Source organism: Lathyrus oleraceus, chromosome 2 (assembly GCF_024323335.1).
Source record: "Lathyrus oleraceus cultivar Zhongwan6 chromosome 2, CAAS_Psat_ZW6_1.0, whole genome shotgun sequence".
Taxonomy (NCBI): Eukaryota; Viridiplantae; Streptophyta; class Magnoliopsida; order Fabales; family Fabaceae; genus Lathyrus; species Lathyrus oleraceus.
The window spans coordinates 190,137,242-190,163,926 of NC_066580.1; the positions used below are offsets into that span (position 1 = coordinate 190,137,242).

At 33.8% G+C, this 26,685-nt stretch overlaps 1 long non-coding RNA gene across 2 annotated transcripts; it reads right to left on the reverse strand.

Moving 5' to 3' along the window:
• Window positions 1–5,147: 5,147 nt before the first annotated feature.
• On the reverse strand, window positions 5,148–6,686 carry LOC127118810 (uncharacterized). Of its 2 annotated transcripts, none has more exons than XR_007802363.1 (2): window positions 6,372–6,686; window positions 5,148–5,456 (listed from the first exon to the last, which is right to left on the reverse strand). It is a non-coding gene; the product is annotated as an uncharacterized LOC127118810 (long non-coding RNA). The 2 variants fall into 2 exon arrangements; XR_007802362.1 differs by having other exon boundaries at window positions 6,354–6,686.
• Window positions 6,687–26,685: the final 19,999 nt, after the last annotated feature.

Genomic DNA, 26,685 nt, shown 5'->3' on the forward strand with positions numbered 1-26,685 from the left:
AACTGGTTTGGGGTTTTCCTTCAAGATCTTTAAGGTTTGAAGGTTTTTGACAAGATTGTGCAATTCGGATCCGATTGAGTGAAAGCCTTGAGACTAGGTGTGTCAGCAAGGGAGTAGCGTGAAACGGTGAATCATGTTGACAAATCTTGGGTTCAACAAGTGAGCGTTTGGGATTAATTCAGCCGGATGAAAGCCTTGAGATAAGAAGGTCGTGCAAGGAAGTAACAACAACTGGTGAATTGAAGCGGCATTGTTCGTGACTCGATCAATCTTTGATCAAAGTTTTTGGAGGTGCTAGAGTCGAGAACAAACTTAGGATTTATAGGATTTGATTTCTCATCTCTTGTATTCATACACTTGCAAAATAAGATATATTATATTAACATCTCAATTTGAATTCGAATTGAGGGTAGACGTACCCATAGCGAGGTCGATTGGGAAATTTCCTAAACAAATCCTTGTGTACTCTCTCTCTCTCTCTCTCTCTCTCTCTCTCTCTCTCTCTCTCTCTCTCTCTCTCTCTCTCTCTCTCTCTCTCTCTCTCTCTCTCTATCTATATATATATATATATATATATATATATATATATATATATATATATATATATATATATATATATATATATATATATATATATATATATATATATATATATATATATATATATATATATATATATATATATAGATAGATAGATAGATAGATAGATAGATAGATAGATAGATAGATAGATAGATAGATATCTATATATATATCTATATATATAGATATCTATATATATCTATATATATATATATATATATATATATATATATATATATATATATATATATATATATATATATATATATATATATCTTTTATTTTTCTATTTGTAAATTATCGATTGCTTTGATCACCGGATCAATAGAATTTGGATTATAATTTTGATTACATTTTGAATCTTGTGTTTGTTGTATTAATCATTAACCATTTGGTTGTGATTGGATTTCTTAGAACAACAAACACCATATAAAATTCCAAAGTTTGTTTTTCGCATATCAAGTGTTCACCAAATTGTTTGACTTAGTTTTTTGTGTGTGGATATCGTTGGAGATAGACTTTTACTATTGTAGAGTATTCAATTAGTTGTGCTTGATAGTTGTTGGTTATTATCATTCTATTGGTACTATTACGCATATCTGAGCTTTTCAATAGTATGTTCGACGATTTTGGATCCGGGAAATATTTGAAACTTGCTTCCGCGTCAAAAAAATTCTAAATAAATTTTTAACTTGGGATCTATTCCTCCCCTCCCCCCCTCTAGATCTAGTCCTATCGTCTAACAGAATGAACACGAACGATACTTGTATAAAGGAAAGATGAAACTCATACGATATTTAGCTCTTTGACTTCTTCATAACATTTTCGATATGTAAGACATATCTACCATGCATGTAACAGTAATGTTGTTGAGATATATTGTGATTATGTTGTTGTTCTTTATGTTTAGTACCTAAACCCTAAAGGTTTATTTATTTTTTTGTTGGTGAGAATGTTAATGACGGTTTTATCTTAGTTGGTTTTTTGAGATAAGTGATATGTTTATTGTTGTTGTTGTTGTTGAGATATTAAATATTTTGGTATATTAGAATATTGTAGTTTTGTTATTATGGAGTGTTCTGTTCAGGAACCAGAAATGGATATTATATCCTCATGAAGGAACCAAAAATGATTAGAGATTGATAACTATTAATTTTAAATAGTGGCTCTGGTCTTCTTTACGGCGGTGCAGGGTGGACCTACATGGTTTGCATTCCAACGCCCAAGTCAATTCAAGGTTTAAGACGAGTAATATGAAATTGGAGATCAGAGATTATGTGTCTTCTCATCGCATGTGAACCATTTTTATATTTAGGTAGAATAGAATGGGCTTGATATGGATCGGGCCTTGGTCAATAGGGAATTTGGCTAGTCCATAACAGTTACCCCAAGGCTTAGACGAACACTAAAAAAGTCGAGGTAAGTCTTAAGTATCATTGACTGGCCTCCGTGTCATAGTCGGGTGTGAAGTAGAACTGAATCGCTTGGGATTAGTTATGAAAAGTAATGGGGAACTGGCACATTTAGTGCATTTTTATCATTGACACGCTTTGTCACTCATTCTTGACATGTGCATTGACATGTCCAGCTAAGGTGTTATGCAGTTCATTGAGTGCTTAAGTTCACTTGAGTTTGGCGTGTTTCCATGAATGGAGTTCTAGTCGCTGACCTTGTGATCCCTATTCATAGTTGGTCTTGATCCTTCAGCTGTCGGAGTTTATAAATATGGTGAGTTAAATATTTTGTGAGTTTTCATAACTTTTTAGATTTCAAGATTTCAGTTTCTTTTCCATATAAACATCTTCGTTCCTTTTTCCTGAGAGCATCACCAGGAGTGATTCAGATTTTTGCTTAAAGCTTTCGCCTTTTTATTCCTCTTACTTCATCAATCTCTTTTAACTAGGCACCTTTCTAACTCAAACTTTTTCTTTAGTGTTTCCTACTTTTTAGTTAGGACGAGTGATACCATCGTCGATTTAGTGAGTGGTTATGAGGTGGAAACTTCATCTGGGTCATCCCATGATTCTTATCATCCTTTCCATAATAATGATTGCAAAGGACCATAAATTATATACATATCTGACGATTCTGGACCAGAAGGGATGTCTGAAGCTTCTTTAGAGGAAGAAACTTTTCCATCAATGTCTTTAGACGACTTTATAACAAATGTAGCCAGAGGAATGAATCACGTTAAGGTCCCAATGCCCGCCCTCCCCCGGTTGTTTCGGAATAAGATGTGCAAACCAATTCTCTAAGGAGGGAACACCCTAGAGATTTTATTCAAGTTCTTCTTAGGACTGAAGTTCGCAAGCCTAACGACATTGAGGTGTTAGAACACATGAATCTTCGGGCCCAGTGGGATATGCTGATGTCTAGCCAGGTGGATGCAAAGATAATGATTACTCTCTTTTCTTTAGGCTATGAGGCTTCCCTTGGTGATGTTAACATTATAGTTGGCGGGGCCTTCGGAGTGGTCGGTCATTCCAGTGTCGGGATATAATAGGATATGCATCTCTTTTCATGACTGCATGGTTCAGTTCTATGAGTGCCTGTTTACAAGGATAGGACTTTGGCTACCCTTTCCCAAATTCGAGATAGATGTCCTTAAACATTTGAAGATTACCCATTTCCCAGCTTCATCAAGTGTCATGGGTTTATGTGAGGTTCTTCCAGTTATGGGCTGGGTATAAGTTCTGGGAGCCCTCTCTTAATTTTTTTTAATCTTTTTCATCTGAGGTGTTCATCCCCGAACAAATTTTGCAACCAGGGGATTCTTCAGCTTCACCCAGTCGTCTCTTAGTTTGACCCCTTTATTATGGATGAAGATATTTTTTTATACATTTTATATAAGTGAATCCCTTCACCCCTACCTTTCACTGTATTTTTTGTTATATCCCTGTTGACTCCCCTCGATAATGTCGAATTTCATATCCAAAGTACTGGTCTAAGATCCACTCAATCGGGATGATGGCTCCTATTGTACCCAATCGGACGCTCTTTCTCCGAATGAGGTGACAATGAAAGAGGAAATGCAAAGTTGGTTTCAGGAGCTTGGCTATGAGGAAGGGTTCGGTCCAAGAGAGGTTCCCCCTACCGAAGTGAGGAAAACGCAGATTGATACTCATGTTATCTTGAGTGAAATTAATCTTGAGGAGAGGAAGAAGATTTTTTGGTGAGAACAGAGTCTTCGCATTTTTTTAACATGTGTAATTTCCTTTTGTAGATAGCATGGATAAAGTGAGCAAGTTGAAGATGTTCCACAGCCTTGCTGATGCCCAAGGTATCCGGGTTGTGGTCACTAGGACTTCTTCTTTTCCCCCGTCCCTTCTCCACTCCCATGTCCTACCCCGATTATGGAAACATCGCTCCCGTGCTCGAGGTGGGTTTTTGGATGTTATGGCCACTTTGAGAGTGAAGGAACAAACTTTGTAACACCCCAACTTTTAAATAGAGTATTTTATTTAATTGTTAGTGTGTTTTATTCATTATATTTGAACTTTTAATGTTTTTCCGGTGTGTATGAGTATTTTAGTAATTTACTAATTACCAGGGTTAGGGGATTCGAGAGTAGATAAGTAAAATATTATTGAGATTATTACAGATAATTAGGCATATTAATTATTTTGTAATAAGATAAAATAGTAAAAATATAAATCCTGATTAAATAACTATTTGAGTTAAATATTTATTTAATTGAAATATTTATTTAGTTTAAGTAATAACTTAATTAATTAAATATAGAATTTGGTCATTTGTGTGAATGGATGAGAATATGAGGTGAAAGGAGAGAAGTTGAGAGTAAGTGGACAAAAATTGTAATTTTGAAAAATAAAGCCCATATAAATACTAAATTGTTGGGAGAAATTAGGTTTTAGAAATTTCTAGCATACGTGAAAAAGAGGTAGAAGAACAAAAGGAATTTTGGGAAGAAGAGCAAAGTTTGAGAGAAGGAATCCAAAGAGTTGTTGAAATCATCATCCTTGTTAGAAATCTAAGATAGGGGAAATTATCCTTTTGTGAGTGATTTAGGCATGCATGATAGTGAGGGTTCATACCCCAAAATTTTTCCTACCTTTTTTCTTTTTATCTGGCTTATTGCTACATTCATCTTCATATTTATAGTCATTTAGGTCATCCATTTACAATTGGATTTTTAAAATAAGCATCATTGATTAAATGGTTTTGCTATATATAGTAGAAAGATGTGGGTCAAGCTTGTGAATCTCATTATGGTATGTCTTGATTGTTTTGGCACAACAATACTGGTTGGTTCATTCTTTATGGATCAAGTCTTGTGGAACCCCAATTCCTGGACTTTGGTCTTTGGACTATGGATTGCATTATGGCATTGAGATTTCGAAATCATTCTCAGGTTTGATCTTGGTCAACAAAAGTCAACTTTAAGGTTGACTTTCTGTTAACCATTCTTTATGAAAATAATATATGGCTAGTTGTTTGGTTGTTCATTTGGTTCAAGGTTTTGTAATTCAAGTATTCAAGATTCAAGATCAAATTCAAATTTAATTTTTGGAGGGAGATTATTCTTCTTAAAGCACAAGACATCATTCATTTCAACAAAGCCATTTTTCATTACAATTCATCAAAGCATTACATTACAAAAATCCAAATTACAAAGTCCATACAAGATTGCACATCTTTGAACTATAGTTGACTTTTGGTCAAACTGTTGACTTTTCAGTTAAACAGTTGACCAAAGTCAACTACTAATCCTAAACCCTAATCCTCACTTTTTCTTCATTTACAATTCATCCCATCCAAGTCTTCAAACTTCTTTATGAGTCTTGATGTTTTCCAAATTTCCATCTTTATGTGCCATGATATGCCATACATCTTCATTTCAAGCACATACCGACCTTGCAAAAGTGTGCACACATACACACAATCAACATACAGTCCATACCAACCAAACATATACACATACACAATTCAATATGCATAGCCAACAAATGAAAATCATGAAATCCAAAATAACTAGTTAACTCCTATTCTAACATAGCTCAAGTTAACCATTTCTAGCAACGTCATAATCAACCACATACATCAAGTAGTGATCACCACAACGATAGCAGTTTAGACACACTTCTAGAATCCAACTAAGTCCTAGTTATATGAGCCATGAGTTAGTAAGTCCATTTTGGCTTAACAGTTGCATTAACATGAATAACAATTCCAACATTTAACTAACTCCAATATCATTTACTTTTTTATCTAACTGATGTTACTTATCACACTAACCTTTAATTAAACCAATTTTAACATGGTTTAACAGCCCAACTTCAAAAAAGCTAGTTAACCTCATTATCCAAATTCACAATTCAATCCAAAAACTCCAATTCACATAGCATGACAGTTGCATTCATTAACTACATAGTTCTAACAACCTTAACCATCACTATCCTACACTAACTAACTAATATCATCACTATTCTTCACCAACAACCATCTAAATCTAAACCAGTTCAACAACTAAACTTCATTTTGCAGTAACATTCAAATCAATTAATAGCCTGCATCATTTCAAAACAACAAAAACTTCATTTCACATGGCATTCAAATCAAAAACATGGCTTGCATAGTTATGAAAATAGTTGCAAAATTCACTTCAAATTAGCAAATCAATTAGCACCACATAACAAATTCAACAACTAACTTCATAACATTTCACTTCACTAACCAATCCTAACTTCCAACAGTTTCAACTAACAATTTAACATAAAATCTAACTCTCTTAATTGATCCAACTAACTTACTCTTGGAAATTCACTAACCATAATAGTGCCCTTACTCTAACAACCACTGCCCGGAAAACTTCCCGAAACAGTTTGGGAATTCATCTATATAATCATATTCCTCCTCATTCATCGAAACCTTTGAACATTTTTATGCAAATCACTCTCTCAATTCTTCCGCCTCCGGTTGGAGGGGAAAGGCGCCAGCGAGGGAGTATTATTTGAGAGAGAAGCATCGTGAACTTGATGAAACAAAGAATGAATTAAAACCTTGCATTTCGTGTGGGCTTCACTACAACCCTTGGGCCCATGGTTCTTTTCCATCCATACACCCCTTTTTTGCTTTGGCACTCCCTCCTGAAACCAGGCCACAAACAAAAATGCACATTGGGCCTTCTTCCTGAGCCAAACGCCTATTTCCTGGCTGCACACCCTTGGGCCAGGCACACCCCCTGCTGGATTAGCTAGTATTATAGATGTGTTTGTTGTTTTTTAATTGCTTTTAATTCATGAAAATACTAAAGAAAATACACACATGAAATTGCATAATTCTTGGATTAGACCCTAATTAGGATTAGTTTTGATTTTGATTAATTGATTAGAATTTTTTAACTAATTAAGGTTAGGTCTAACTTTTTATTAATTCTAATTTTTAATTCCATATTTCTTGTTGATTTATCATTTCCATATGCTTGGTGTATTTTTGGCATGTTCATCCCCTCGATTAGTTGATTAAGATCATTCTTCATCAATTAATTACTTTGATATTGGACCTTTTGTTGTATGATTTCTCATAGTTCCCTTAGATTTTCATCCATTTGAGTATCACAAATCCCTTGGTCATATAAATTGGATTAGATCTTTTACACGATTCCATACTTGATCCTTTAGATCAAGCATTCACCCATTAAATTAAAAATAATCAAAAGCGGTATAAAAAGGACCTTTTCCAAAAGAATAAAAATAAACTTGATTTTCTACGCCAAGTATTTTCCAAATCAAACTTAATTGAATGCAACACGGGTGCTTGATCCAACATCAAATACCTCTTCCATTTAACTTACACAATTGCCATATTCAACCTCAAACACTAGATCCAATGTCAAGTCATTTTCAAAACATTTTACAATAAACCAGATGAAAAAGGAGGGGGTGTACGTACTTGTCCACACCATTTCTAAAGTACTTGGGTTGTCAATTGTGCTTAGCTAATGGCTCAATACTTGTCTTCCATTTAAAACACTTAAAAACAAACGAGTTTAATTTGGTCCCCATGGGGTGAAAAGAGAGGTTAGGATGCACTTGTGCTTTCAGCTCCCAAGTATTCTGATTTCCGACCATACTTAGCTTATGGTTAGATGCTTGTCTCCCTCTAAGTACCAACGATTAAACTCGCCTCATAAATTTCATTAAAAAAAGGGATGGAAAAGCAAGGTCAGGATGCACTTGTCCTTTCAGCTCCCAAGTACTTGGGCTGCCGGTCATACTTAGCTTGTGATAAGATACTTGTCTCCTACTTAAAATCAATCACAACCTAACAAATCCAAGTTTTCTCGCCTTAAGGCATTCAAAACCTTTCAAAAGGGACATGTTACTTCCGTTCTACCGTAATACAAACAACACTTAAGTCTTCCACACACGAGCATACAAGCAACATTTAACTGCTAGAACGCGAACGTTAACATCGTTCAATAAAAACAACCAACACATCCATATTTTCTACCACGAACTATGGAGCTCTGATTTTCTCATTGCACCATGAGAATATGTAGACACGGGGGTTCAAATCCTTGGCGAACACATTAATTAATAAACTTATTTTTTCCCTAATTAAAACTAATCGCAGGTAACCTTTAGATAATAACATCCATCAGCGTAGAACAATCAAAGCGGTTCTCATCGAGTACAACGAATGTGAGGGGTGTTAATATCTTCCCTTTGCATAATCGATTCCTGAACCCGAATTTTATTGCGACGATCATCTTCTTTTCTTTTAAGGGTTTTATCGATATTTTCCCTTTCCTTTGGAATAAATAAAGTTTGGTGGTGACTATATATTTTTCGCGGCGCGACAGCCGACGACTCTGTTGGGGATTTCCTAAGCGAGTAAAGCCCAATTTTGTTTGTTTTCTTTGTGTGCTTTGGGTGTTTATCTTTATTTCTTTACTTTATTTCTTTTATTGTACTTATTTATTTTTATATTTCATATATTCTGAATATATTTGTTGTATTCTCTATTATAGGTTGGGTTTCATGATACTATTGAGTGATAAGCCCACTACCCAGGCTTTGAGAGAACACCTAAGATAGAATGGTGGTTGCGTAGTACCGACTTGTTAGACATCATTGTATTTATGGGTGTGTGCAAAGATCCCGCCTAGAGTAGATTCCTCAGGAAGTATTGTTGGCTCGTAAGTTATTTTGCGACGATGACAATGCTTTCAAGGAGGGATCTGTGACTCTAGGGACCTTTAGTAAACTAGTGGCTTTTGCAGTCAAGGGCTGATCTCACTTAGAGTAGATCCTCTTGAGAGTATTGTTGGCTCGCAAGTAATTTTGTGACGATAACGGTATCCTCATCCTAGGATCCGTGACTTTGACAACCTTCATAAAGCTTTAGAACCTACTTGTGAAGGGATGTGGGTTTTCGCAGAAAATCTAAAACTCTACCTACCTTGAGGAATGTATACACATTATCCAGAATATGGAGAACCTTTGAATCTATGATGTTGCATGCCATTATATCATATCACCATAAAAAAAACTAATTTTAGCATACATATTTCTAGGGAATCCAAAAGCTTTAGTCTTTGTTGAGTATCCCAAAATCTTATAATTCCCTGGAAATATGAAAACTTTTTTCGCAGACATTCATGCGTCATCATGTATTTCATAAAATAAAACAAAGAAAACTCATTATCACTTGGCCTTTTACTCAGAATCTTCGACTGTTAAAATGACTTCCCGACACCGTTACAGTACTCTTAACAATCAAAGATTGTTGATGGATCAACTAGAGCAACATGAAGTTGTGATGAGGGAAGGCATGATCACCATGAGGACTAAAATGGGTCAGCTCATGGAGACCATCCAATTTATGGCTAGAGGCCAAGAAGAGTTAAGACAAGCCACCCTAAGGGTTGCTGTTGTGAATCCTCTTGTGCCACCCCCGGTGAATCCACTAGTTGGTACCCATCCACCTCCCGAGAGAGGTCCCGTGAATAAGAACATTGGGACTACATTTAACATTATTGTCAATGGAGCAGGATATTAGCTTGAAGTGCACAATCAACATGATACTTTCTTCATCCTAAGAGTTAATTCAACACTTGACGCCTTTGGGCCCCTAACTGCTGAGGTAGAGAAAATGTTTTATGTCTTGGAAGAGAATATGAATGCCATTATAGGTTCCAATGCCTTTGGCTTAGATGCTGCTGACACATGTCTAGTTTTGGGCATTAAAATCCTTGCGGAGTTGAAAGTCTCTGACTTTGAGAAATATAGGGGGTTAGCTATCCTATAACTCATATCAGATCTTACTATAGGAAGATGGATGCCTACTCGAACGATGAGAAGTTACTGATACATTTCTTTCAAGATAGCCTTAGTGGGGCGTCTCTTGAATGCTACATGCAACTCGAGCGCACTTACATCAGAACATGGAAAGAATTGGCATAGGCATTTCTCAAGCACTACCAATTCAATACTGATATGACTCCTAATAGTACTCAACTTTAAAGCTTAACTCAGAAGACTGATGAGTCCTTCAAAGAGTATGCGCGAAGATGGAGGGAGCTAACTGCCAGAGTTTAACCTCCCCTACTAGAGAGGGAACTGGTTGACATGTTTATGAGTACCCTCCAATGTCCCTATCTAGATAGGATGGTTGGAAGTGCTTATGGATTTTCAAATCTCGTTATTACAGGGGAACAAATTGAGAATTGTCTCAAAAATAGGAAAATTCAAGGTGTTGTCGTTGTTTCCAATGGATCGAAAAAACCCTATTTTGGATTTACAATGAAGAAGGAATGGGAAATCAACACTGCCACGATAACTAAAGGGAAGACTGGGGCCTACTAAGTACCTTACTGTCAAGTAGCAGAGATAACCCCATATCAGTATCCACAACAAGCTTATACAATCCCTGATGCCGCGTTTGGAAAATTACAGAGTCGCCACCATCCTTTATTCGTTCCTAAGGAACAAGGAAACAATGATAAAACCTATTAACTAAAATTGAGATACTGGGTTCGGGAATCAGTTAAGTAAGGGGAAAGTACTAGGAACCCCTTATCTCCATTGTACTCGATGGGATCCTCCTTCAATTATAGGGTTAATGTGTGTTTCTAGGGTGTTTGCTTTATTAATTATTATTAGTTAATTATTTATCTATTTACAAAATGTTTTATTATTTTAATAAGGGAAGCCCTAAAAATTGTTTTTTGTTTATTATACTTGCTAGAGTCTTACAACTCTATGCCTACGTACCCTCAAATTTATTGAAGGATCAGAGCCCCGTAGTTCATCTTAAAATATGTTGGTTGGTTGGTTGTTTTTATCCCTTAAAAGTTCTCACGTATCGGGGACATAAAAGTAATTGATTTTGAAAAACGTCTCAATGCACTAGGGCAGAAGACTTATAGTTTGAGGTGAATTTAGATTGATTTTATCCCAATTGATTATTTGTAAAAATATAATTATTAATTTATTTAAGAAAATAAATTAAAAGGTAATTATGTAAACTCAAGTATTATATTATCCCTAATTATTTATCCCTTAAATCCTAAAATTTCCTTAGAGATTTATCTCATGATTATCCCCATTATTGATTAAAAACAAATAAATATAATATAATAACTAATTTATTTATGAAAATAAATATCTTTATATTGACATATCCCTTTTGATTGATTGAAAAAAAAATCTAACTATTTTGATTTAAGAAAGTAAACTCATAGTGATAATATATATAGTTATTATAACAAAAATATTGATTTATCTCTTGTTTTTATCCTTTGTGTAAATCGTTATAGAATTTCATAACATTTAATTATTTGTAAAAATATAATTATTAATTTATTTAAATTGATCCATATTTATTGTCCCAAAAATTATTCCAAAGTTATCCATAAAGCACTTCATAGTTATCCCATAAATTTTTATCCCTTAAAATTCTATGATTTCATCCCATAACCTTATCCTACATTATCTCTAAAATTATTCAAATTAATTATTTGCAAAAATTAAATTATTACTTTATTTAAGAAAATAAATTAAAAGGGTAATTATATAAATCTAAGTATTATAACCCTTATCCCTGATTATTTATTCCTAAAAGCCCTAAAAATATATCCATATTGATTGTCCCAAAAATTATCCCAAACTTATTCCTAAATTATTCCATAGTTATCCTATAAATTTTTATCCATTAAAATTCTAGGATTTTATCCCATAACCTTATCCAATATTATCCCTAAAACTATTTCATTTATTAACCCTAGTTGATTAATATCCCATAATTAATCTTCTTATTATTATTTTATTTATATTAACCCATTTTTAAGAATTAATCCCTAATTTCAACCTGCTTAATTGTTCTAAAATTACTGCATAAAATTACTCCATAATATTACTCCCTAATTGTATTAAACATTTAAATTATTTAAATCAATTTTTATATTATAACCCTAATTAATAATTATTATAAAAATATTAATTAAACTTAATTATCCTAATAAAATTAATTTAATTAATCCCTAATTAATCATAAAATATAAAATTTAATTATATTTGCTTTGGACTTTTAATATTTGATAAGCAAAAAAAATATTTTTTTATTATTGGAATTTGGACTCAAGTTGCTTTTTTTTTTTTTTTAAATGTTACAGATTTCTTTTTAATTTGAAATAGTTTAGAAATAGTTTGTAATTTCTTTAAAGAAATAATCTATTATTTTTTTTATGATACTTTTAGTTTTGATTATGATACTAAAATGATTTGCGCACAATATTTTATTTTAAAAAAAAGATTTATAATATTAATTTAGAAAAAAAGGATTTATGATATTTAGTTTTTTTGAAAAAGATTTATAATTTTGTAAAAAGATTTTATTTATGATATTAGTTTTAAAAAGAGTTGTGATATTAGTAAAAAAGGATTTGCTTAAATTAATTGACTTTCTAACATTTATTAGAAAAAAATTGATTTAAAAAATTGTTTTAAAAAAAGTTGAATTAAAAGTTGATTTAAAAATAGTTATTATTTAAAAAAAAAACAGAATTATATTTATAATACCAACTTAAAATGATTTGAAATTTGAATAGAAAATTGTTTTTTTTTAAATTATATAAAATTTAATGAACACATGTACAGAAATTAAATATAAATGATAATAGAAAATTCCAAGACACTATCAAACATCGATTAACAAACTCAAATTTGTAGATTACGGAGGAATGAAAAGTGGTAAAAATAGGTTCTATTTATAGTTAAAATTAGGTTAAAAAATTAAATGCGATTGTCTATTTTTAGAATGTTTTAATTTAACCTAATTTTTCCAATTTCTTAAAGCCCAAATCAATGAATGTGGATGAATATTTATAATACCAACTTAAAATGATTTGAAATTTGAATATATTATTTTAATTTTTTATTTATTTTAAATTATATAAAATTTAATGAAAACATGTACAAAAATCAAATATAAATAATAATAAAAAATCCCAAGACACTATCAAACATCGATTAACAAACTTAAATCGGTACCAATTTCAATCCATATAAGCATGCATGAATTATTATTAAGAGGTTAAAACGAAAACCAACCTACGGAAAAGAAATTGTCCCCAGTGAGCAATATTATTTATTTTAAGCTTTTTGCCTTCTTCCCACCAGCAATTTCAATCCTTGCATTTTGATTCGATCTTTTCCCTTTGCCCTTGATAGAATAGATGTCGATAGGAGTTTTAGGGTTGAGTGTTGTTATTCTTCAGTGTGAAGAAGAACAACTTTAGGATAGATAATTTGTAGATTGTGGATGAATGAAAAGTGTGAAAATATGTTCTATTTAAAGATAAAATTATGTTAAAAAATTAAATAAGATTGTTTATTTTTAGAATGTTTTAATTTAACCTGATTTTCCTAATTTCTTAAAGCCCAAGTCAATGAATCTGGATGAATATTTATAATACCAACTTAAAATGATTTGAAATTTGAATAAAAAAATATTATTTTTTATTTATTTTAAATTATTTAAAATTTAATGAAAACATGTAAAAAAATCAAATATAAATGATAACAAAAAATCCCAAGACACTATCAAACATCGATTAACAAACATAAATCGGTACCAATTTCAATTCATATATGCATGCATAAATTATTATTGAGAGGTTAAAATGAAAACCAACCTACGGAAAAGAGATTGTCCCCAGTGACCAAATTAATTTCTTTTAAGCTTTTTTCCTTCTTCCCGCCAGCAATTCCAATCCTTGCGTTTTGATCCGATCTTTTCCCTCTGCCCTTGATAGAATAGATGCCGATAGGAGTTTTAGGGTTGAGTGTTGTTATTCTTCAGTGTGAAGAAGAACAACTTTAGGATGGATAATTTGTAGATTGTGGATGAATGAAAAGTGTGAAAAATAGGTTTTATTTATCGATAAAATTAGGTTAAAAAATTAAATGAAATTGTCTATTTTTAGACTGTTTTAATTTAACCTGATTTTCCCAATTTCTTAAAGCCCAAGTCAATGAATCTGGATGGATATTTATAATACCAACTTAAAATGATTTGAAATTTGAATAAAAAATTGTTATTTTTTATTTATTTTAAATTATTTAAAGTATAACGAAAACATGTACAAAAATAAAATATAAATGATAATAAAAAATCTCAAGACACTATCAAACATCGATTGACAAACTTAAATCGGTACCAATTTCAATCCATATAAGCATGCATAAATTATTATTGAGAGGTTAAAACGAAAACCAACCTACGGGAAAGAGATTGTCCATAGTGAGCAAAATAATTCCTTTTAAGCTTTTCGCATTCTTCCCGCTAGCAATTCCAATCCTTGCATTTTGATCCGATCTTTTCCTTTTGTCCTTGATAGAATAGATGCCGGAAGGAGTTTTAGGGTTGAGTGTTGTTATTCTTCAGTGTGAAGAACAACAACTTTAGGATAAATAATTTGTAGATTGTGGATGAATGAAAAGTGTGATAAATAGGTTCTATTTATGTGTAAAATTAGGTTAAAAAATTAAATGAGATTCTCTATTTTTAGAATGTTTTAATTTAACCTGATTTTCCCAATTTCTTAAAGCCCAAGTCAATGAATCTCGATGAATATTTATAATACCAACTTAAAATAATTTGAAATTTGAATAAAAAATTGTTATTTTTTATTTATTTTAAATTATTTAAAATTTAATGAAAGCATGTACAAAAATCCAATATAAATGATAATAAAAAATCCCAAGACACTATCAAACATCGATTAACAAACTTAAATCGGTACCAATTTCAATCCATATAAGAATGCATAAATTATTATTGAGAGGTTAAAACGAAAACCAACCTACGGGAAAGAGATTGTCCATAGTGAGCAAAATAATTCCTTTTAAGCTTTTCACCTTCTTCCCGCCAGCAATTCCAATCCTTGTATTATGATCCGATCTTTTCCCTTTTCCCTTGATAGAATAGATGCCAGTAGAAGTTTTAGGGTTGAGTGTTGTTATTCTTCAGTGTGAAGAACAACAACTTTAGGATAGATAATTTGTAGATTATGGATGAATGTAAAGTGTGAAAAATAGGTTATATTTATGTGTAAAATTTGGTTAAAAAATTAAATGAGATTGTCTATTTTTATTATGTTTTAGTTTAATCTGATTTTCCCAATTTCTTAAAGTCCAAGTCAATGAATCTGGATGAATATTTATAATACCAACTTAAAATAATTTGAAATTTGAATAAAAAATTGTTATTTTTTATTTATTTTAAATTATTTAAATTTAATGAAAACATGTACAAAAATCCAATATAAATGATAATAAAAAATCCCAAGACACTATCAAACATCGATTAACAAACTTAAATCGGTACCAATTTCAATCCATATAAGAATGCATAAATTATTATTGAGAGGTTAAAACGAAAACCAACCTACGGGAAAGAGATTGTCCATAGTGAGCAAAATAATTCCTTTTAAGCTTTTCACCTTCTTCCCGCCAGCAATTCCAATCCTTGTATTATGATCCGATCTTTTCCCTTTTCCCTTGATAGAATAGATGCCAGTAGGAGTTTTAGGGTTGAGTGTTGTTATTCTTCAGTGTGAAGAACAACAACTTTAGGATAGATAATTTGTAGATTATGGATGAATGTAAAGTGTGAAAAATAGGTTATATTTATGTGTAAAATTTGGTTAAAAAATTAAATGAGATTGTCTATTTTTATTATGTTTTAGTTTAATCTGATTTTCCCAATTTCTTAAAGTCCAAGTCAATGAATCTGGATGGATATTTATAATACCAACTTAAAATGATTTGAAATTTGAATAGAAAATTGTTATTTTTTATTTATTTTAATTATATAAAATTTAATGAAAACATGTACAAAAATCAAATATAAATGATAATAAAAAATCCCAAGACACTATCAAACATCGATTAACAAACTTAAATTGGTACCAATTTCAATCCATATAAGCATGCATAAATTATTATTGAGAGGTTAAAATGAAAACCAACCTACGAGGAAGAGATTGTCCTCAGTGAGCAAAATAATTTCTTTTAAGTTTTTCGCCTTCTTCCCGCCACCCATTCCAATCCTTACATTTTGATCCAATCTTTTCCCTTTGCCCTTGATAATAAATGCCGGTAGCAGTTTTAGGGTTGAGTGTTGTTATTCTTCAATGTGAAGAACAACAACTTTAGGATAGATAATTTGTAGATTGTGGATGAATGTAAAGTGTGAAAAATAGGTTATATTTATGTGTAAAATTTGGTTAAAAAATTAAATGAGATTGTCTATTTTTATTATGTGTTAGTTTAATCTGATTTTCCCAATTTCTTAAAGTCCAAGTCAATGAATCTGGATGAATATTTATAATACCAACTTAAAATAATTTGAAATTTGAATAGAAAATTGTTATTTTTTATTTATTTTAAATTATATAAAATTTAATGAAAACATGTACAAAAATCAAATATAAATGATAATAAAAGATCCCAAGACACTATCAAACATCGATTAACAAACTTAAATCGGTACCAATTTCAATCCATATAAGAATGCATAAATTATTATTGAGAGGTTAAAACGAAAACCAACCTACGGGAAAGAGATTGTCCATAGTGAGCAAAATAATTCCTTTTAAGCTTTTCACCTTCTTCCCGCCAGCAATTCCAATCCTTGTATTATGATCCGATCTTTTCCCTTTTCCCTTGATAGAATAGATGCCAGTAGGAGTTTTAGGGTTGAGTGTTGTTATTCTTCAGTGTGAAGAACAACAACTTTAGGATAGATAATTTGTAGATTATGGATGAATGTAAAGTGTGAAAAATAGGTTATATTTATGTGTAAAATTTGGTTAAAAAAATTAAATGAGATTGTCTATTTTTATTATGTTTTAGTTTAATCTGATTTTCCCAATTTCTTAAAGTCCAAGTCAATGAATCTGGATGGATATTTATAATACCAACTTAAAATGATTTAAAATTTGAATAGAAAATTGTTATTTTTTATTTATTTTAATTATATAAAATTTAATGAAAACATGTACAAAAATCAAATATAAATGATAATAAAAAATCCCAAGACACTATCAAACATCGATTAACAAACTTAAATTGGTACCAATTTCAATCCATATAAGCATGCATAAATTATTATTGAGAGGTTAAAATGAAAACCAACCTACGAGGAAGAGATTGTCCTCAGTGAGCAAAATAATTTCTTTTAAGTTTTTCGCCTTCTTCCCGCCACCCATTCCAATCCTTACATTTTGATCCAATCTTTTCCCTTTGCCCTTGATAATAAATGCCGGTAGCAGTTTTAGGGTTGAGTGTTGTTATTCTTCAATGTGAAGAACAACAACTTTAGGATAGATAATTTGTAGATTGTGGATGAATGAAAAGTGTGAAAAATAAGTTCTATTTATAGGTAAAATTAGGTTAAAAAATTAAATGAGATTATCTATTTTTAGAATGTTTTAATTTAACCTTATTTTCTCAATTTCTTAAAGCCCAAATTAATGAATCTGGATGGATATTTATAATACCAACTTACAGTGATTTGAAATTTGAATAGAAAATTGTTATTTTTTATTTATTTTAAATTATATAAAATTTAATGAAAACATGTACAAAAATCAAATATAAATGATAGTAAAAGATCCCAAGACACTATCAAACATCGATTAACAAACTTAAATCGGTACCAATTTCAATCCATATAAGCATGCATAAATTATTATTGAGAGGTTAAAACGAAAATCAACCTACTGGAAAGAGATTGTCCTCGGTGAGCAAAATAATTCCTTTTAAGTTTTTCGCCTTCTTCCCGCCACCAATTCCAATCCTTTCCTTTTGATCTGATCTTTTTCCTTTGTCCTTGATAGAATAGATGCTGATAGGAGTTTTAGGGTTGAGTGTTGTTATTCTTCAGTGTGAAGAACAACAACTTTAGGATAGATAATTTGTAGATTATGGATGAATGAAAATTGTGTAAAATAGGTTCTATTTATAGGTAAAGTTAGGTTAAAAAATTAAATGAGATTGTCTATTTTTAGAATGTTTTTATTTAACCTGATTTTCCTGATTTTTTAAAGTCCAAATCAATGAATCTGGATGGACTTCTGCCTTAATAACTCATTGTACTCCTTTTGAAATCAACTAGACCATTCTACTTAATGAGATCTTTAGGATGATCCTTCTGAATTGTGATAGAGGGTCCTTTATTAGTTTTGTCAGCTTCATGTTCAGCTTGAGTGAGTTCACTCTCATTACTTTTGTCTGGGAAATCAGTTGGGGGATCATTTAGGGATGTCTCAACATCGTCAGTGACATCAGTCTGTTGATCATCAACCACAACATCGATAGATTCCATCATTACTTTTGTTCTAGAATTAAAGACTCTAAATTCTCTGCTGTTTGTTGAGTAGCCCATAAATATTCCTTCATCACTCTTGGGATCCATCTTTCTTCTTTGTTCATGATCAGTCAAGATATAACATTTGCTACCAAACACATGGAAGTATTTGACTGTAGGTCTTCTCCCTTTCTAGACTTCATATAAAGTAGTAGGAGTCCTTTTCTTCAAGGTTACTCTGTTGTGAACATAACAGTTGTGTTCATAGCTTCAGCCCAGAAGTGGTAGGGTAATTTCTTAGCATGAATCATAGCTCTGGCTGATTCTTGAAGAGTTCTATTTTTTCCTTTCTACCACACCATTTTGCTGAGGAGTAATGGGAGATGAGAACTCATGACTAATTCCCTCTGATGCACAAAATCCAGCAAATTTGTTGTTCTCAAATTCTTTCCCATGATCACTTCTGATTCTGATAACCTGACTTTCTTTTTCTCTTTGAAGTCTAAGACAAAGATCCTTGAAGACTTCAAATACATCAGATTTTTCTCTTATAAAATTGACCCAGGTGTATCTAGAGAAGTCATCCACCACTACATAAGCATACTTCTTCCCACCAAGACTTTCCACCTGCATGGGTCTCATCAAGTCCATATGGAGAAGTTCCAGCACTCTGGAAGTGGTGTCATGTCTGAGCTTCTGATGTGACATCTTTGTCTGTTTTCCAATCTGACACTCCCCACAAACTCTTCCTTCATCAATCTTCAAGTTTAGAATTCCTCTGACAGCTTCAATAGATATAATCCTCTTCATTCCTTTAAGATGCAGATGATCCAATTTTTGATGCCATATCTTCACTTCTTCTTCTTTGGCTAGAGTACACATTGATGAATAACCAGTTTCTTGAGAACTCCACATATAGCAGTTGTCCTTAGACCTGACTCATTTCATGATCACTTCATTTTCTTTATTTGGAATCAGACATTCAGTTTTTGTGAAGTTTACAGTTAGACCTTGGTCACATAGTTGGCTGATGCTTATTAGGTTTGCAGTCAGTCCCTTAACAAGTAGGACATTGTCAAGGTTAGGGACTTCGGGGCAGTTTAGCTTTCCAATCCCCTTGATTTCACCCTTTGCTCCATCACCAAAGGTTACATAGCTGGTGGCATGAGGATGAAGGTCAGTTAGCAGGTTTTTGTTTCCAGTCATGTGTCTGGAGCATCCATTGTCAAAATACCAGTCTTATTTGGCTGGAACTCTAAAGGAGGTGTGAGCTATTAGGTTAGTAACACCAGTCCTAGGAACCCATTGTTTTCTGTTGACAGTGATGTGATGTTTGGGTCTAGGTTGATGATGAGAAGGACTAGGATAGCCATACAATTTAAAGCATAATGGTTTTATGTGGCCAAATTTTCCACAGTAATGACATCTCCATCTTTAGTGTTTGACATGAAGGCTATGCTTTTAACTTTCTTTTCAGATCCATCACACATTCCCAACTCAAATGTTTGGAGGGATCCAATTAGCTCATTCACTCTCATATTGGAAATGTCTTGAGACTCTTCTATGGCTGTCACTTTCATGGCAAATCTCTTAGGAAGTGACCTGAGTATTTTCCTCACTATTTTTTCATCTAACATCTTCTCACCCAGGGCTCCTGAGGCATTAGCAATTTCAAGGATATTCATATGAAATTCATGATTATTTTCATTTTCTTTCATCCTTAAATTTTCAAACTTGGTAGTGAGCAGCTGTAGTCTAGACATCTTCACTCTAGAGGTGCCTTCATGAGTGGTTTTGAGAATATTCCAAGCATCTTTAGCCACCTCAAAGTTGTTTACCAATCTGAAGATGTTCTTATCAACCCCATTGAATATAGCATTCAATGCTTTAGAGTTCCCAAGGGCTAAATCCTCCTCCTCCTTGGTTCATTGTTCCTCAGCCTTCTTATCAGTTGTAGCTTCTCCTTCCTTAGTAATAACTGGATGTTCCCAACTTGTTAAGACAACCTTCCAGGCCTTATCATCCAAAGATTTTAGGAAGGCTACCATTCGAGGTTTCCAGTAGTCATAGTTGGATCCATCCAGAATAGGTGGTTTGTGAACAGATCCTCCGTCTCTATCCATAGTACCAGAAAGTAACGTCCCTAGATCTCACCCAGAATCAGAGCAGGATGCCTGCTCTGATACCAATTGAAATTCTAGTATCAGATATGAGATGTCGAAGGTAATGTCACGACACTAATATCTGAACAATACAAATAGGATAAAAGATAAAGAACAGTAATGCAAGAGACACAAGCAATTGTTCACCCAGTTCAGTGCAAACTCACCTACGTCTGGAGACTACCAAGCCAGAAAGGAAATCCACTAAACAGAATTAGTTCAAAGACTCTCAGTAAACAACTTCAAGTTACAGTCTTTTCACCTAATCTCTACCCGTGTGACTTCTACCTAAGAACTCTTAGATATGAGATCCTACTCACTCCCCCTCAATCACATCAGTGATATAAAACAAGAATTACAATGAAAAGAAGACACTCTTCAAAGACACATACTTGATCTTGCTTAAAAGCTTCAACCAAGTAAACACACACTCATGCTTCAAAGCTTAGAGTGGACAAATTACAACTAAAAAATTAGTCCAATTCAATCATCTATGGATGAATGAATGGCTTACAATACACACGACCACACAAGACTAAAACCCTTATTCTCTCTCAATATTTCGCTCGGTATTTCTTGTGTATAAAACCATGTTTTCCATGTCCTTTATATAGAAGTGTTTGGCTGGGCTTGGACATCATAAAACCCTAAAACTATTTTCCATTCATATCTTCTCATGACAGCTGATTATATCTCGTTGGAAAATAAGTCAATCTGGTTGTAATTACTGATTGAAGGCGTGTTCAATCATTACATCAATCACACATAGATTAGCATAAAAAACAAAATCACATAATACATAACATTCAGACTGAATGTTCTGTATACAGATGTCATGACATCGGGTCTGACATCTCAGTAAAATCCTACATATTCACATTTTAAACACCTTGCAGGTACATGTTATCTTATGTCAAGACAACCCTTGTGACAACTTGTAAACACTCTAGGTTTTACCAAAATTGCTGCCAACACATAGAACCAACACAAGTGCTTGCAATTTGAAACTTCATCTGATACATCATTCAAGATCCCTTTGAGTTCATCTGCAACATGATCATTGTGAAGCTGTTATTTTAGACCTGTAACTTGTGGAATTCATCTGTTACATGGGCTTAATCTGAAGAAGATCATGGAGTGGCTAAGCTTGGATGTGACTATCTTTATTTGATGCCTTGCTCTTCAAGTTAATATTGTATGCATTGTTTGTTGCTTGATTATAATATCCAAGGGAATTTGGGGTTTCTATATGGCATTCTTGCCTATTGGATTGCTACCCATTGATCAGATCTTTTCAACTCTTAACTTTTAAGTTTATGCATATGATTAGTCTCTTCATCTCCTCCCCATTTCTTAAATTTCAAAATCTCTTCCTCCTTTCAAAAAAAAAACTTCTTTGTTTGAACTTGTTATTTTCTAAATTTTGACCACTTTGCAAAATAGAAAATTTGGCCTTATGCCATTGCATTTTCAAACTTTTTTTCTTAATCAAACTTGTAAATAGACTTAACTATACTTGACTTAAACTTTCAAAGTCCAAAAAAGAACTAACTCATTCAAACCATTTTCAGGCCTTTGTGCCTTTCAAACTTAATTTTGTTAAAAGCAATGCACCCATTTTAAAATTTGTATCACGAACTACGAGGTTTTGATCCCTCATTTTTATGTTGGTACGTAGGCACAAGTCCGAAGGTCTTGTCAAACACAAAAATATAACTAATGAATTCTTTTCTTATCCCCTTACTCTATTTGTTTGTAAATATCATTTTGTACAAAATACATATGCACACAAAAAAGGGCTCCCTAGGAGTACCTAGGACACTTTGGGTGCTAACACCTTCCCTCTGTGTAACCAACCCCCTTACTTGTAATCTCTGGAATTTTATTAGTTTTGATTTGAAAACTTCTTACTTTTGGGTTTTGTTCGCACTTTTCCCCTTTTCCCTTGGAAACAATAAAAGTGCGGTGGCGACTCTTGTTATTTGATGTCTAGCTTATCGATAGCTTGATGATCATGAATTTACCGCTACAGAAATTAAGTGGCGACTCTGCTGGGGAGTGGTCTCTAGTGGGTTTAGCCAACTTTTTCATGTGTACATAATTGTATATATGTGATGTATTTATATTTGTGTGATATAATCTGCTTGTTGTGCTTGGTGATCTCTGAGTGGTGAGATAAGTTCTAACCTGAACTTGAGTGCAATTAAGATAGGAGGATGGTATAGTCATGTTTGACTTGTGTGGAGTAGTCCTTAACAAGTTGGCTTGAGATCCATCTGCTCAGTGGAGACTCTTTTGGATTTGGAAATGTCACACAAGTATTTGTGGTTAGGCATTGCTATCTCTAATTTGGGTCCGATAAGTTGAGGACCGTAGAATATTTACCCCCTCTTGGCCTATTTAGGACGTGGAGCGGAAACTGTTCAAGTGTAGATTTGATAACAGTTGTCACGTGATACTACACTCAGACGAGTTTCTCTTGAGAATATTATGGGTCGATGAGTCAATCATCTTGACCTGTAATATCCGATAGATGGAATTAAGACTCTGGGAACTTTTTAGAACATGATCTACAGGTTTTTATCCTTAGTTCACTCCTTTGGGATGGTTCTTACCCAGACTCCATGCTCGTGACTCACAACAAACCCTTGATTCTTGGTTGATCCAATCAAGTCTTGTCAATATCAATGGAACTTGGGTGTTGATAAGGTGTAAACCATAATCCACCAAAATGGATGATTGATCTTGACAATGACTTGATTCATCCCTTGACCTTTGCTTGTTGCCTTGTGTGTGATCCCTTATTTCTGATTGTTGCATTCATGCATTCATACGCATCATAACATTCATCATACGAAAATTTCAAGGAACTGAGGTATTATTTGCAAATATTTTCAGACCATGGATTGTGGACGAAGGAACACTAAGAAGTACAGTTTCAGATGTTCCGACTTGAAAGAGTTAAGGAATCTAGCACCTTTTGTATTAGATCCCTTGGACTTCAAAACACGCCATGGGAAGCTTCTGTCTATCTTGTCTGCTGATGTGGTTGAAGGACTTTTGAGTGTACTAGTGCAGTTCTATGATCCTCTCTACCGCTGTTTCACTTTCCTAGATTTTCAGCTTGTGCCTACATTGGAGGAGTATTCTCATCTCTTGGGGATACCTGTTTCTAGTAGAGTACCATTTAGTGGATTGGAAGAGATTCCTAGATCTCATCTTATTGATGAAGCTCTTCACTTGAAGAAGTCTGAGATAGAGGCTCATTGGGTGAAGAAAGGAGGATTGTTTGGGTTGCCATCTGATTTCCTCATCAAGGAAGCTACTGCTTTTGCTCAAGCCAGTAGTGTGGATGCTTTTGAAGCTATGTTTGTGTTCCTCATTTATGGATTAGTTTTGTTCCCTAACATTAACAGTTTTGTTGATGTTAACGCCATTAGACTTTTCTTGATTAGGAATCATGTGCCTACTTTGTTGGGTGATATGTATTTCTCTTTGCATCTAAGGAATTCTAAGGGTGGTGGAACCATTTTCTGTTGCATTCCTCTTTTGTACAAGTGGTTTATTTCGCACTTTCCTTAGACGCCTGCTTTTGTGGAGAACAAACAATGTCTACGGTGGTCTCAGAGACTTATGTCTCTCACTAATGATGATATAGTTTGGTATGATCCTTATTTGGGAAGTTTGGAAATTATTGATTATTGTGGTGAATTCTCTAATTTACCTCTCATTAGTACAGAAGGAGTAATTAACTACAACCCTGCTTTGGCTCGTCATCAACTTGGGTTCCCGTTGAGAGACAAACCTAATAACATTTTGTTAGAAGGTCTTTTCTATCAAGAGGGTAAAGATCCCCAACATTTGAAGCAGAAGATTGTGCATGCTTGGCATAATGTACATAGGAAAGGAAGATTTGAGCTTGGTCCGTGCAATTGTGTAGCTTTGGAGGCTTACACTCTTTGGGTGAAGAAGAGAGCTTTGGAGTTGAAGATGCCTTATCCTTGTGAAAGACATGTGTCTATGGTTGTGGTTGAGCCATTAACTCTCCCTATCCAAGATATAGAGGAGTTGAAAGACGCACTCGCCAAGATGAAGAAAGAGAAGGATATGTGGGAAGAGTGTTTCCGTGCTTTGAGCAAAAAGCATGAAGAGTTGCAGTTGGAGTCTAAGGACAAAAATGCACTTATTGAGCTACTTGAAGACCGAGTGACAAAGAGACAGAGAGAGCCAAAGGTTTCATCTTCCTCTAGCATGCCTCATCCTTCCGTTGCTTGGAAGAAGATTGTTGATCAGTTTGTCCTCAAGAAGACTCAGATGAAGGTTTCTTTTGAGACTGAGATTCGACGCATTTGAAGGAAGTATGCGCCTTTAGCTAGATCTTCTAAAATTGTTGTTAGGGATCCTTAGGATGACTAGTCTCCTTTTCTCTTGTATTTTTCACTTGGTTTATGAAATTGTACTCAGTGTAATCTTTCCAAATTATATAAATAAAAGAGATTTTTGGTCATATCAAATTGTTGCAATTATTGTTAAATATATGTATTTGCAAATGATATAGTAAGTTCCTTGAAAATAAAAATAAATAAACAAGCATTGCATTCCATGCATCATTTGCATAAGCAGGTTTCTCTTTCGCCAGATGTCTCATTGGTGTTCTTCTATGCTTCAGCCAAGCTGACTCATCAGTACAACACTCGCGCCAATCATCTGAGAATCATGGAACATTTGGAGCAAGAGAACAAAGAACTGAAGGACGAGATTTCCCGACTGACTGCCATGATGGAGTCAGTGTTGGCTGCTCAGAGCCAATCTTCTCCAACGCCTGCAACTCCTCCTCAGAGGACGGTTATTTCAGAGGTGGCTACATCTACCATGCCTGTTGCTGCCGCTCACTTTGCACCTGCCATGTATGCCGGATTCCCGTGGGGAATGTTGTCCAACTTCATGCCTGAAGGCTTCACGCCTACCTTTTCTTCCATGCCGGCATCTAGCCCGGTCATGTCTGTGCCACCTCCCGTTGTGCACACCTTGCCTTGTGTAGAGGATACCATTTATCACTCCGAGTCGTCTGAGGGTCCGAATGCTTACGAGAAAATGGACGAAATGAAGGATCAGTTTCTTGAGTTGCACAAGAAATTGAAGACCATTAAGAGGTAAGGATTTGTTTGGGAAAAGTGTTGCTGAGTTATGTTTAGTGCCAAATGTGAAGATCCCGGTGAAGTTCAAAGTGCCTGACTTTGAAAAGTATAAACGGAACACATGTCCACTCAGTCATCTAGTGATGTATGCCCGCAAGATGTCTACCCAAACTGACAACGATCAACTGTTAATTCACTACTTCCAAGACAATTTGATCGATGTTGCGCTCCGTTGGTATATGGGGTTGGACAGTGCAAGCATTCGCACTTTCAATGACTTAGGGGGGGCTTTTGTCAAGCAGTATAAGTACAATGTGGATATGGCGCCTGATAGAGACCAACTGAGGTCTATGTCTCAGAAGGATAAAGAGACATTCAAAGAGTACCTGCAAAGATGGAGGGAATTGGCTGCTCAGATCACTCCTCCTTTGGAGGAAAAAGAGATGACAAATATCTTTCTGAAAACCCTGAGTTCATTTTATTATGAACGTATGATTGCTAGTGCCCCCAGTGACTTTACCGAAATGGTAAACATGGGGATGAGGCTTGAGGAGGGTGTCCGAGAAGGACATTTTTCAAAAGACGAGGCATCGTCAAGTAAGAGGTACATCAGTAGCTTTGGGAAGAAGAAGGAGAGAGAAAAAAATGCAATAACAAGTGGGAGGCAGAGGAGGCCTCAGATCAGAAGAAACCAACCACCCCGTCAACACAATCATCAAGTATCTTTAGTAATTCCAGTATTTTCAAATAATCAATCAGTACCAATTCAACAACAACAACCGCAACAACGAGCAAACACCTACAACAACAACAATACCAACAATCATCATCAACAAAACTTCGAGAGGAAGAAGGTCTCTTTTGACCCAACTCCTATGTCATACGCAGAACTCTATCCATCTTTGTTTCTCAAGAACCTAATCCAACCAAGAATCCCGCCGCAAATTCTAGAACCACTTCCGTGG